A 14,906-nucleotide genomic window follows, 5' to 3' on the forward strand; every position below is an offset into this window, starting at 1 on the left:
GGGTAACTGGTGAAAACCCAATATACTGTATATTTTTAGCTGTTATATCCTGATGACAAACATTAAAATGACAAAGGGACAAAAGAAAAACAAAGCCTGAAGCGTATGGATATTGTGTTTTCAAAGCAGCTGTTAATTTCCAAAATTGAAACTGATTACACAGAATAATTTTTAAATCCTTTATAGAGTTGCCTTATTTCCCCAGTAACAGCTGTTTCTGTCTTCTAGTGATTCAACTTTGTGTGTCATGAATGCTGAAATGATATGCCGGGAAATATAAACTATGGCACTTTGAATGACTTGATAAATTAATTAACAATTTCAGATAGATGTGGTATATTTCTTGGGTCCTTCTCATGTTAAAATAACAACAGTAAAAGCCACATCTGTAAATCCAGAAGGATTCATTATACTACCTTGAAAATCTAATTTTATATTATATAACACAATTCCTTGGATCAACTAGTGGTTTCTAGGGTCACTTTTGAGCTATTTATTAAGAAATGTTATTAAGTTTATTAAGAAATGTCTACCAACCCCAACATTTAGAATTGGATATGACATTTTTTCTTCCTCTGTGAATAATTTCATATGTTATGTGTCCCACATATTTATGTAGTCTACTAAATAGCAAGGAGGACATTAAAGACGAACTTGAAGGTGAAAATATATATTCTTAATTTTTGGTTTTATTCTTATTAAGACTATAATTATAGCTCTAGTGGAGAAAGCTTTAGGAAATATTCTTAGGTACCATTAAAAAAGAAGAAAAAAACCAAAGACATCTAAGTGGGGTAATAATTTCATTGGACTTCATTTGTTAGTACTGTAAGATGTCACAATCTGGGGTGCCTGGGTGGCTCAGTTGGTTGGGTGATGTACTCTTGGTTTTGGTTCAGGTCATGATATTTACAGTTCAGGGTTCAAGTCCCTGTCAGGCTTTGTGCTGATAAGATAAGATAAGATAAGATAAGATAAGATGAGATAGATGTTACAGTCTGATTGGGCTCCTTAGGTATGGGCTATGTGTATAATGCATTTTTCCATTTAAGGAAAAATTAAGACTTGCTGTGCAGACATGTTAGATGAACATGGGAATTTCTCCCATTGAGAAATAGTGTACATGCACAAGCATATTTAAATAGCTGTGAAATATGCTCCCTGTTGCTCATGGGCCTGGCCATGAGTTTCTTAAGGCCAGGACCTGTATATATTATTTGTGATTGAACTTGTTTTAGACCCAGTATTCTTTGATTGTAATAGTTCAGTAATTGTTATGATTGATGGAATGAATGAATGAATGCACAAGGAATGGAGAAAGACATTGGGCCTAGAAAAGTTCACAGATGTAATTGTATGAGAGAGAGAAAAAAAAAGTCTTTACTTTCTCCAAAGAAAGCTGTAGGCACTGAATCACTTAAATCTTCAATGTAGATATAAAAATGCAGTAGAAAAATGGGACAGAGTTAAAAACCTAAACTTTTATAACATATTGGGTGTATGAACTTTTAGATTTTTGTGTACTTATTGTTTCTTTTAGATGACTATTGAGACACCAGCTTTAGGAAACAACATGGTGTTTCATGGACTCTGTACTTAGTAATATGGGAAAGTTTCTGGTATTTAAGTTGAGACACTTCCTGAAACTGTGTTAGTTGGCAGCACTGCAGCTTTAATTTAATTTTTTTTTTAAATTTACATCCAAATTAGTTAGCATATAGTGAAACAATGATTTTAGGAGTAGATTCCTTAATGCCCCCCACCCATTTAGCCCATCCCCCCTCCCACAACCCCTCCAGTCACCCTCTGTTCTCCATGTTTAAGAGTCTCTTATGTTTTGTTCCCTTCCCTGTTTTTATATTATTTTTGTTTCCCTTCATGTTCATCTGTTTTGTCTCTTAAAGTCCTCATATGAGTGAAGTCATATGATTTTTGTCTTTCTCTGACTGACTAATTTCACTTAGCATAACACCCTCCAGTTCCGTCTATGTAGTTGCAAATGGCAAGATTTCATTCTTTTGATTGACGAGTAACACTCCATTGTATATATATACCACATCTTCTTTATCCATTCATCCATCAATGGACATTTGGGCTCCTTCCGCACCCCTGCAGTTTTAAAGTGCTTGATGCATCCTCCCAAGGAGATCAGTTATTTTTTTTTTCCTCTCACAGGAAGAAAATTGTACAAAAGGAAGATGTTGCTATTAGAAAAACAAAAATAGGGTAATTTTCCATAAGCCAAAAATACCAACCAAAATCATAGTCTAAAATCCCTGACATAGTTTGGTATTAATGAGTACAGTGTGGAATAGTATAAAAAAACATGAGACTTGTGTTTGGATGAGCTTAAAACTCCAGTTCTGTTATTATTTGGAAATGTGCTTTTTCTCACTGAAAAAAATAAATACAGGGAAATTCTCAGATCTTAAAAATAAAATTATATGAGTTTTGATGAATGTATATAACCACATAACTATTTCTCCTGTCAAGATAGAGAACTACTACTCCCCTAAAGATGAAGAACTCATCTCTATCAATGCAGAAAGCTGCTTTGTGTCCTTTTCTGACCAGTTCCCACCCCCAAAACAAATCATGTTCTCAGTTATAGCACAATAAATTTTTGTTTGTTCTTGAAATTTATATAAAGATAATAATACATTATGTACTCTTTTCTTATTTTGCTTAACATGTTTTTGTAACATATGTTTTTCAGATTCATTTATATTGTTATGTATTAGTAGTTTATTTTCAGTGCTGAAAATGCTAAAACAAATTATACCCTTATAAATTTTAATGCTGTCTTGTAAGTATACCACAATTTATTAATCCATTCTGTATTTGATGAACTTTTATGTTGTTTCCGTATTTTGGTTGTTGTGAAAAAAGCCATTATAAAAGTACTTGAACTCCTATGTTTATAGCAGCACGGTTGACGATAGGCAAAGTATGGAAAGAACCCAAAAGTCCATTGACAGATGAGTGGATAAAGAAGAGGTGGTATATATACATACAATGGAGTATTACTCGGCAATCAAAAAGAATGAAATCTTGCCATTTGCAACTATGTGGATGGAACTGGAGGGTATTATGCTAAGTGAAATTAGTCAGAGAAAGACAAAAATCCTATGACTTCACTCATATGAGGACTTTAAGAGAAAACAGATGAATGTAAGGGAAGAGAAACAAAAATAATATAAAAACCGGGAGGGGGACAAAACAGAAGAGACTCATAAATATGGAGAACAAACAGAGGGTTACAGGAGGGGTTGTGGGAGGGAGGATAGGCTAAATGGGGAAGGGGCATTAAGGAATCTACTCCTGAAATCATTGTTTCACTATATGCTAACTAATTTGGATGTAAATTTTTAAAAATAAAAAATAAAATTAAAAAAAAGTTCTTGACACTTCTTTTTGTAGACAGTTGTTCATCTATTTTGGAGTGGAATTGGTAGGCCACAGGTAGCTTTATGTATAACCTTATTTAAAAAAAAAAAAAAAAAAAAAAAAAAAACCAAAAACAAACTCCTAAACTATTCTCCAAAGTCATACTATTTTGCTTTCCAACAAGTGATGCATAAGACTTCCAAGTCTTACATAGCTTCTCAACTTTTGATGTGGCCAGTCTTTTCGATTTTAGCTTTTCTGAAGAGTGTGTATTTGTATCTCATTTTTGTTTTAATTTGCATTTCTCTGAGGACATGTCAGATATTAAAATAGCCTACCTGTTTAAATGCTTATGGTTTGCCTGATTTATCTTTTTCCTTTTCTTACTGTGTCTTTAAAGTGCAGACCCTGTAGATAGCCTGCAATTGTGTCTTTATTTTGTACTGAGTTCATTTGAGTGTTAAGGACAGTTACATGTAGTATAATCACTGATATGGTTGATGCTATCTTTTTTTTAAGTTCCCTTGTCCTCTTTTCACACCTTCTCTTGGGTTAACTAAATACATTTTAGTTTGTTGGCATTTGGCTAAACTGTTTTCATGGCTTTTGCCTATAACTTTTTGTATGTGTTTCAGTAATTTTTTTCTAGAAATAGCCATGTATATTCTTAATTTATCATAGTCCGTTTAAAGATAGTATTATACCACTTCACATAAAATGTGACACACTTGCAGAATTATAAATTCATTTAACCTTCCCCCATCCTTTGTGATATTTTTGTCAGCTGCTTTATATCTACATATATTATATATCCCATAATACAATGTGAACGTTCAACATGCAGTTATCATTTGCAGCAACTAAGAAAAAACAGTCTTTATCCACCTGTTTACTATTTATCTTTCTGTTCATTCCTTGTTGCTTTCAGCCTGAAAATTTTTTGTTTGAGCATTTATTGAATGCAGTTCTGCTGCCAACCAACTGTCTTAGTTTTCAATTGTCTGGTGGTATTTTATTTTGGTTGGTGTTGCTGTTTTGTGTATGCTTTTTTTGACTTCATGTAAATATTTTTTTTCCTGATAGTGGAATTTTAGTTAAAAGTTTATCTTTTTAGCACTTTCACATTGCTGATCCATTGTGCTCTGGCTGCCATTGTTCCTGAAGAGAAGTCAGTTGTTGTTGTTTTCCCAAATCAGTGTCCATTTCTAATAATGTGCTATTTTTCTCTAGCTGCTTTCAAGATTTTCTTTTTATATTTGATTTTCACACTTTGGCTACGATGTGCATAGATCTGGTTTCCTTCATATTCTTCCTGTTTGGAGTTTGTTGAGCTTCCTGGATCTGTAAGTGAAAGTGTTTTCCAAGAATCAGGGAATATTGAGCTAATTTTTCTTCAACTATGTTTTTCAATACCATTCTCTCTCTCCTTTATTTCTGAGGCTAATTATACACATATTTGACTGTTTTGGATTGTCTCATGGGTCACTAAGGTTTTGCTCATTTTCTTTTTAAAAGTTTTTGCTCTCTCCCATATTTACATTGAATAAAGTCTGTTTTTCAGTTCTATGAACTTTCTTATTTTTATTTTTGCCTGTCTTCAGTGTTAAGCCAGTCCAGTAAATTTTCATTTCATATACTGAATGTGTGTGTGTGCGGGTGTGTGTGGGTGTGGGTGTGTGTTAGCTGTAGAATTTCCATTTGGTTATTTCATACAGTTTCCTTTTTTATGCTGGGTTTTTCTTTTTTCCTTCATTTGCCCATCTTTTCCTTTAAGTTTCAAATGTTTTTATAATAACTTCTCTAAAACAATATGTCCCAATTCCAACAACTGGGTTATTTGAGGGCCTGTTTCTGTTGATATTTTCTCAATTTTGGATCGCATTTTCATGTTTCTTTCCATATATATATATATTTTAAATTCTGAATAGAAATTAAGAATAGTATACTGTAGGAACTCTGGATTTTATTATCCTTTTTGAAAGAAGGTTATGGGATTTTTTTTTAGTATGCTATTAAAAATCCTCAACAATTAACTTGAACTTACAGAGGCTTTATTTCATAAATTGTTTCAGTTTTGTCTTTTAGTCTGAGGGTTGTCTGAGCCCTTAACCTTTGTCTCTGAACTTTGATCCTGAAGCATTTGCCAAGCTTTTTGTATTTGGTGGGATTCAAACTCTGAATTCTGCCTGCCCTATAATGGGCAGAAACCAAAATTCTGCTCATCTTCTCTAAATGGCCAGCTATCTCTCAGGATCTGTGGAGTTTACTCCACATATATTTAACCCAGGTTTCAGGAAGGATTTGAGCTTCTAAAATAGGACTGTTGTGTCCAATGTTTCCACCACATCTGGATATTGCACCATTCTGGTTTGGTTGCTACAGGCTTTTGAGTCCCAACATTGGGTTCTTCTGTTTGCCTAATTTCTCCTTATTTTTTCTTATCTTCTCTTTTATGATCTGGTTACTTTCTCCTTTTCTTATGTTTATAAAACTATGCAGTTGTGAGGGCTTCCTAAACTGTTAAATCATTACCTCCTTTGCAGGAATCCTCCTTCCCCATCATTTTTCAGCCATTCTTGGACACTTGACCTCTATCTTATGACACTCCTGGCTGTGCTTCTAACACAAACAGAGGAGTGCCTTTAGGTGGTAATCCATAACACCAAATGGTCTTTACCCATAGACCATTCTCTTCTTTTAGTGGTATAGTACTCTGTGGTTTCTATCTGGTTTTGGTCACTCCAGTATACTCAAATAGGTTTTTCCTTAATATGTTGTCCAGATCTTATAATTTGACCTGTGGAGAGTTTAGTCCAACACAAGCTACCCTGCCATAACTGGGATAATATTTGTGAAAAATCAAAGCCTCAGCTGACAAATCATTAACAACTGTTAAGGATTAAATTATGTAATTCTATTTCAGTTAATGTTATTTATTATGCAGACCTTTCTTGAGATGACGTGTTTACCTGGAGACTGAACTTTTCATTCTGTGATACGTCTCTCACTAACCTCATTCTAATTCTAGCTTTCGGAGATTTCTTAAAGCTTTTTTCCTTCAAGTCCCTGCCTTTATCGTGCATACTTCAGAAGGTGTATGCATATCCCTTTTAATGAAGGAAATGGGTTCTTGCACATATCATTGCAACTGAACCAGCTTTATGGGGGTCATTATAACTTAGTGTTTCTAGAGATTACTTGCTGACTAATCTAATACTAACGTATGCAATGCAATTAGCCTGTTAGCCTGTGCCATTTTCTTCTTAACATTCTTAAAGTTCTCTTGTAGGTGATAAGGGATACCCCCAGGTCCTCCTGTAGTTGATGCCGTCCAGCTCCAGCTTCATTCAGCTTTGTACTTTGACAAGTAAAATCATCCCATGTTCACTTATACTTTGAAGGGAAATCAAAATATTTGCTAAGAATGAAAAGACCTTCACCCAGGGAGCAAAAAGAAAATAATAATAATAATAACCATAATCATAATACATCAAAAGGACATCAAGGCCAAGTTTAAGAAATTAAAAAAACGGGCGCCTGGGTGGCTCAGTTGGTTAAGTGTCTGACTTTGAGCTCAGGTCATGATCTCATGGTGTCTGGGTTCAAGCCCTGCGTTGAGGTCTGTGCTGATAGCTCAGAGCCTAGAGCCTGCTTCGGATTCTGTGTCTACCCTCTCTCTGCCCCTCCCCTGCTTGCACTTTCTCTCTCTCTCTCTCTCTCTCAAAATTAAATAAACATTAAAAAAAAGAAATTAAAAAACAAAACCAAACAAAACACTGAGTAAAGAGGAAAGTTTCAAACAGAACCAAGTCCATTATTTCCTATACACATTCAGTAGCCTGGAGCACCAGTAGCCTATCCCTCTTGAATCCATGATAAATAGTTCTGAACCAAATCGTTCAAGTAGGGGACAGGGATAATTCCATGCATTTACAGTCAAATATGTACAACATTTAATTGCATGGCTTCTTCACACTGTCTCTGTTTGATCCTTAGTCTTGGGTCTTTTTCTTTTTTCTTCCTTTTTTTCCTGAGAGGTGGCTATCATTATAATTAGGTCTAGAAATCCACAACTCACCAAATTAAAATTGTTTATGGCCGATGTTTTTAATATCCCCAGTCACTGCATCATTGTGATTTGTTGCTACAGGTTTTCTGAATTCCAACATTGGGTTCTTAAGTTTGTCTGACTTTGCAAATTCGATCTCCATACAATGGACGTGAATGTGTGCTTCCTAAATTCATATGTTGAGGCCCTAACTCCAATGAGATTTATTGAATATGCATTCTTTGGGGAGGTAATTAGGATTAGATGAGGTCATGAGAGTGATACCTTTATGATGGGGCAATGCCCTTATAAGAGAAGATAGCAGAGAGCTGGCTTGCTCTCTCATCCTCTTTCTCTGCCCTGTGAAGATACAGTGAGACAGTGCTTGGCTGCAGGCCAGGAAGAGAGTTTTCACCAGAACCTGACCATGATGGTACCTTGATCTCAGTCTTCTAGCCTCCAGAACTGTGAGAAAATAAATTTTTGTTGTTTAAGCCACCCAGTGTGTGGCATTTTGTTATGGCAGCTGCAACTGACTTCTAACCACATCCATAATCTGTTTACTTATCAAATTTCTTTTCCTCTTTATAAAAATGTTACACTATCAGTTTCCATTAACCTGTACTGCTAAAAGTAGTACCAAATCTGGGTGACTTAACATCACAAAGCTATGTGATTTACTTAACATCACAAAGCAATGAATATAAATTAGGTTGAAAAAAAATATTTTTTTTTTTTGAGAGAGAGCGTGCATGCACATGTGCATGTGCACAGGGCAGGGACAGAGGGAGAGAGAGAGAGGGAGAGAGAGAGAGAGAGAGAGAGAGAATCTTAAACAGGCTCCATGCCCAGAGCAGAACCTGACAGAGCAAGCCCAACATGGGGCTTGATCTTACAACTGTGAGATCATGACCTGAGCTGAAATCAAGAGCCAGATGCTTAACTGACTGAGCCACCCAGGTGCCCCTAGATTGAAAAATTTTTGCAAGGAGAGAATAAAGAAAGAATATTTTGCCATTCTTGGAGTCCTATTTTTTATTTAATTCTATATTTTCATCTAATAATGTTTTGATAGGGTTTTCCCTGAACATGAAGGTATTACTTGGTTCCCCATAAGTAGTAGATATAAGAGATTCTCTTATATTTATGTATTTCGTTTTACTCAGGACCATATTTCTTAAATATCCAGATTTCAGATCCTAACGTATTGTTTAATTCGGCCTTAATATTCTTCATCCTAATGTTGTAATGACAGTTAAAAGCTTAACATATGTGGAAAGTGAAGCCTTTTCCGAGTTTAGGATGGCCAGGAATTTAGCTGTTGGCTTAGCACTAGTTAGCAAATTTGTTCCAGAGCTTTGATTTTCCATCATGAATGAGAAACACTGACATCCTTCATCTGTAACCATCTTTCTGGAGATGTAGCTACAAAGTTGAAAATGCTGGTGGCCGCTTTGCCTACTTTGGGTTTACCTGCTGACCCTTACCCCTCTCTCCCACATTATGCAGTACAATTACTTGTATCATGATCCAAGTTCTATTTTAGTAAGTCCTCTATGGTTTTCAGGGTTTTTCCTGCCTCATTTAATTGACTAAATTACCCAGACATCTAAAGTTGTAGGAACCAGTAAGCTCCTCTTAAATATTTCAAAGACGTTTTTTGTAGAAACTATTCCCTCCCTTACTTATTGAAAATTTTTTTGTGATCTTAGAAATGTTGATGATTCTTACTCATTGATTCTGTCACCTGCCACATCTACTTTACCTTCATTTTCTTTGTTTGCTTTTAATTCCTTCAAGTATTTTGTGAAATAGGTGGAATTATAATGTTAGGACAAAAATTTAGAATGGAGTGGGATGAATAAACCCAAACAATCTTGTATTATTAGTATTTGAAAATTTTTAAATAGAGGGTTTTTGTTACAATTAAATATGGACTAATACTATGTAAAATTCATTATTATAAATATTTTTCTGTTCAATAATGATATTGGAATAAGTTGAATTTGCTTTCAAAGGCACCCGTTTGAAATTTATAGTGGTGTTTATTGGTACTTTTCTCACAGTTCAAATTATATAGTGTAATCCTGCCTGGAAAATCATTAACTTCTCAAAAACTCTATTTGGAAAATGTTTATAGGCTTTATATTTCCCATTCAACTAATTCCTGTTTAATTCAGTTCATTTGCTTCTCTGTCCATTCATTCATCCAACTAATGTTCACATCTGACTAACGCTTTTAAACTAAAAATCACAATTTATATCTAAAATAAAAGTATCAGTTTTTTTTTCAAAATTCAAATTTCTGAGAAAATTAAATTAGAGAAGAAGCTGGAGAAGGTCAGTAACAGCTTTAATAAAGTAATTAAGTTTTTTTTCTTCTCTTTGTTCTTTTTTGGAATCATTCTGCTTCCTTATTGACCCCGTTGCTGGTCCAATTCTTCTTTCATCAAATGCCTGAGTTTTCAAACTTCTTGGACATTGCTATGTTAGGCAGCTACAAAAAATTTCAAAATGTGGATGATAATTTTCAAGAAAACAAAGCTCCAAATGAATGGGATGCCTATGTATTTCCAAGAATGGGGCAGCAATCAACAAATGGATAATGGCAACAGCTGAGTTGGAACAAATGCGGGATGCTCCAGCTGAAGCAAAGGCCACAATTGCATTAATTGTGCATGCCGTCCATTTTTGTCCCAGCATTTGGACATTTGATTTCTTCTAGTGACCTAATTCTACCTGATATTGTCACTGCTGCTTTCGGACACTTGACAAACTTTGTGGGATGGAGTTGGAATGCTGATCTGGACTAAAGCAAACTCTGTACTGTGTTTCTTCTTTACCCATTTACTGAACAGCTCCAAACAGATTCTGCATGTCTTACAGGTGAGGAAGTCTTACCCAGTATTGCTTCCCCAAGACTATATCCAACAAATTAGAAGAGAAAAATCACTCCATTCACCAAATTGATGATTGAATGTCAACTCTAATGTCAGTTGGTATGATAGAGATATAATGATGACCCAAAAAACCATTGTCAATTCACTGAGCTCAAAACGAGTAACCCTTTCAAACTCACACTCATGAGACATGAGTGAGGGAAAGGATAGCCTGAGTTAAGACTGGTAGAATATGAGATGCTCAGATTATGGAATGTTTGCTTTCCTTCATTTAACAAACTGTTACTGGGCTCTCATAAAATAGTGATACACTTTCCAGGCACTGAGCAAACAGTGGAGAGTATTACTCACATACATGGTTCCTATTAATGCCTGGAGTATACATTCTCTGACCAGTTATATAGGTGCCTAGGGCCCAGCAGGAGCTTGGTAAATGTTTGCTGAGTGAATATTCATGTAATATATTCTATAGTAAAGGCTGTTCCAGTTTTTTCAAGTGGTCATGTACCATAAACCTGTTACATGGATGAAAATTCTTTAAAGAGGAGCTTCTCAAGGGTAACATACATGACGATTATCAGGTACTTTGCCATGAATGAGGTGAGAAAGGTGCATCCCAGGCAGGATATTTGCCACAGCAGAGTCCCTGGAAAAACATCCTGTAGAATAGCACTAATCACACATAAATATTATGAAATAGATGCTGAACTCAAAGTTCCAGGAAAGCCAGTGATTTTGAAGTTTTAAATTTTAAGAAGAGACACCAGTGAGATCAGTTTTGAGTGTAATTTTAGTTCATAGTACACTTAATTGCAAATAGACTGGCAAGAAGTGTTTGCAGGAAGATAACCATTGTCTGGAGAGTTTCAAAGAAAGGGTAGTCATTTTTACCATGTGACCTAAAGGTCGATCAAGATGGGAAGTGAAGAGATAAAAAATTAGGTTTGGGAAATCAGGAGTTCCTTGGCCTTTTACTATGCCAGTTTAAGTGGCAGGATATTGCCAAAGACTCAGTATCAGACAATTAGAATAAAAGAGAAGGAGATGGGACAGGTGTTACATATTCATAAAATGCTTAGCCATGAAAGCAAGGTGGGCAGAGAGAACAATTTAAGTGCAGGTAGAAAAAGGATGAATACATGCAAGTCTTTAAGAAATAGTAATTTTTTTTTAAATTGTCATTCACTACACCACACAGTAGGGTTGTTTTCTTGGATAGAAAGTGCCATTTTTAGTGGAAATGGTGTTTGTGCTATGATTGGTGTTTGTTTAACTTTATAAGTAAGTGCTGCTTGACACAGCGTTCAGCAAACCATATAGTATTCTACAATCTATATTTTCGAGTGAAAATGCACTATCAGCAACCATGTAAAGGACCTGTGTTAGGCTCTGATTTAAGAAGAAACGATATGGTCAGATGGCCTTAGGTGATGGAGGTTATGAAGGAGTCTGGGCAAATATATAGCTAGGCTCTGTGGAGAACTGACAAATTGCTGATTTGTTATTGAGTATAGACCCACTGATGTGACTCTGAGGACTCAGTGAGTTTGTATTCCATTAGAAGCAGGTGTTTGATTCTCCTGTGACTTTCCCATATCTTAGACTTAGCCATTACAGTCTGCTTTTTGTTTTGTTTCTTGTCTCCTTGAGATCTCTATTTCTCTATTATTGTACTATTTTTTGTCTGTATTTTAAGTTCAAAATAATGCAAGGGGAAAGATTGGTACAGTCAGTCCCCATTCATTATGCTCTAGTTCTGTTTGATGTCTTAGACCAGACCAGATTAGAGGCTATTTGCACTGTGGTAGCTACTTTGGGCATGGAAGTACCTTCCTGGCCCAATCCATAATGGCCAAAATAATAGAGTCACAGGCCATACAGCACAGGCCACTTATGTAGAAGGGCTATCCAGGGGTGTTTCTCTCAGAAGGGAGTTGCAGCCGTGTCAGGGTTTCGATGCAGATAAGTTTCCCAAGTTTCTACAGAGTGATAAGATTCAAGATAGTAGCAGAACTCAGAAGCAAATTGGTCTCAGAAGTAGCATGCAGTTGAAGATTTCATAATTTTTTTTCCAAAGAGTAATGTTATTATTATCCTATTTTTAACTTAAAAAATTTTTCAAAGAGACTGAGTGAGTGGTAAAGGTCTGGGTAGACAGAACCCCCAGGCAAATGTGTATGTATGATCACCGAGCACAAAAGAGGCTGATGGGGAATGAAAAACAAGATACACTCTTCCTTTTCCTTCTTACCTGTTTCTTTTGCTGAGATAACACTTGTGTTCACTTTTGGTTGGCTATAATGTCTAATTTGAACCAGCAGTTAATAGAAAGTTTGGATTTATGGAAGTGGTCATTTTAAAATTTGATCAGCAAGAAAACGTTTGAGGAGAAATAAAAATTGGAAGCCGAAGTCATTGTTTTAGCTCTGTGTAACTTATGTTACGTAAATGTTGTTAAAAGGCTATTGATTTTACTAAATTCTCTGCCAACTCTGATGAATATTTTGTGCCCTTCCCTCCATTTTACCAAACTGTATTCCATAATATGGGTTTAAACTAAGTCTCGAAGGAAAAAAAAAAAGAGGTTAGAGTGGGAGAGAGCCAAAGCATAAGAGACTCTTAAAAACTGAGAACAAACTGAGGGTTGATGGGGGGTGGGAGGGAGGGGAGGATGGGGGATGGGTATTGAGGAGGGCACCTTTTGGGATGAGCACTGGGTGTTGTATGGAAACCAATTTGACAATAAATTTCATATATTGAAAAAAAGCTTCGATATATGCTATAGAACTTTAATAAGCATTGCTACTATTTTAAACATTTAATAAAGTAATAAATTTAATCATTAATAAATTTTTAAAAAAACTAAGTCTCACACGTTTTTTTATGTTTATGTGTTTGTTAGCTTTTTTTGTTGTTGTTGAGGCATGTGATCATCTTTAGGAAAAATAATCATTGTCCTTAGACTTATTGTCCAGGGATGGCCAAACAATGACCCAAATATAGTAAATATAGTGCTGTGTAGCTGGGGTTCCCTAGCATTCTCCTCTGCTGTTCCAGCTCAGTATGGAGGAGGCTGAATTCTTTTCCATTTCTTCTGCTTTTTTCAGCTTTACTTGCTAAAAATAAAATTTAATATACAAATGAAACAATTCACTTGTCAGCAAAAGGAAACTTTCGTATGCATCTTTCTTCGATTATTTTTGAAATAGTATGTAGGTAATATCAACTTAGAGAAAAGCAATACCATTGCAAGCAATTATTACAATTTCCCCATTCTGCCCACCATTGTGAAGAGCATGTCCGTGATTCCATTATAAATGTAATCTTCTCATCTTGAATTGATTTTTCTTTTTTTTATGTTTTTATCTCCCACTTTTAAATTAAATCTGTTTAGCTTCCCTTAAATTAGATGAACAAAAATCAAAGCCAAACTGTTCTAACTACAAATGTACTCCAATCCTTCTCTGACTGTAAATAGTAATATTAAAAAAAATTAAATGGGATGTGAGGTTCTTCTACCCTGGAGACTAAATCTCATTATTTATTTTAAAACACTGAAGCTGTAAAACTTGGATTCATTGCGCAAAATCATTTTGTGGCCCAGGAACTTAACACATTACCTAAATCTCCAATACCTTTGATTAAGGTGAAAACTTTTCAAAGACTTTAATGCCAGGTGTTTACCCAATTCATATTATATGAGTATTGATTATTATTCCTTATAGGAAAGTATAATGTGAAGTGTAACACTAATTTTTAAGCAAATAAGAAGCATACCGAAAATCTCACAGATAAATTAAGTGAAGTGAATTATATTAGGTTACTTAGCTTCAGCTTACTTGCTACAATTATATTCTTGCTATTTGTGCCCTCCCATTTCAGTGAGTCCTTTGGCATTCATTTCAGTTCATAAAATATTAGTGGATCACCTACTAAGTACCAGATGCTAGGTTGAGAGTGCCAGAATGAATAAATGTGTAGACTTATTTGTGAAGTAGTCTGGAGGGGAGAAGGATATGTAAATAAACAACAGTAAGGTATAACAAGATCTGCAAGAGAAGTGAATACACTGAAAGTGAACATAGATGAGGAGCATTCAAAGCAGCGTGGCTGGAGGGAGTCCTGGAAAGATGCTTCCAGAAGATGATGTCTGAGATACAAATTGAAGTAGCAGTAATGAGCCTGGAGAAGAGATCTGGGGTGGAGAAGAGGTAGGAGAGAGGGCTGGGATGAAGGAAGGAACTGTATTTCAAGTCAGTGCAGCAGCATGAGTTGTGGCAAGGAGTGGAGATATCGCCTGGTGGAGGAGAACTGCATGTGTCAGGGCTTAAAGTGCAAGGCAGGGAGTGGTGTTCACATAGACTTATAGGGATTGATCAAGGTCCCCCTCTAGAGGGCCTTATACATCACACCCAGGTGCTGCCCCTGCACTACGGATAAGGCACTGAAGTAGGCTTTTACGCAAGAAGATACATGGCTTGACATGTACCTCATGATACATGATGATAAAGTAGATTGCAAATAGGCAAGAATGGGGCGCCTTGTTGGCACAGTTGTGTCCGACTCTTGGT

The 14,906-nt window shown here is 35.7% G+C and overlaps 1 protein-coding gene across 5 annotated transcripts in view; it reads left to right on the forward strand.

Annotated features, from left to right (window-relative positions):
• Positions 1-14,906, forward strand: part of GRM7 (glutamate metabotropic receptor 7) — an 860,397-nt gene that overhangs the window by 224,340 nt on the left and 621,151 nt on the right. The window lies entirely within an intron of this gene.

Source organism: Panthera tigris, chromosome A2 (assembly GCF_018350195.1).
Source record: "Panthera tigris isolate Pti1 chromosome A2, P.tigris_Pti1_mat1.1, whole genome shotgun sequence".
Lineage (NCBI taxonomy): Eukaryota > Metazoa > Chordata > Mammalia > Carnivora > Felidae > Panthera > Panthera tigris.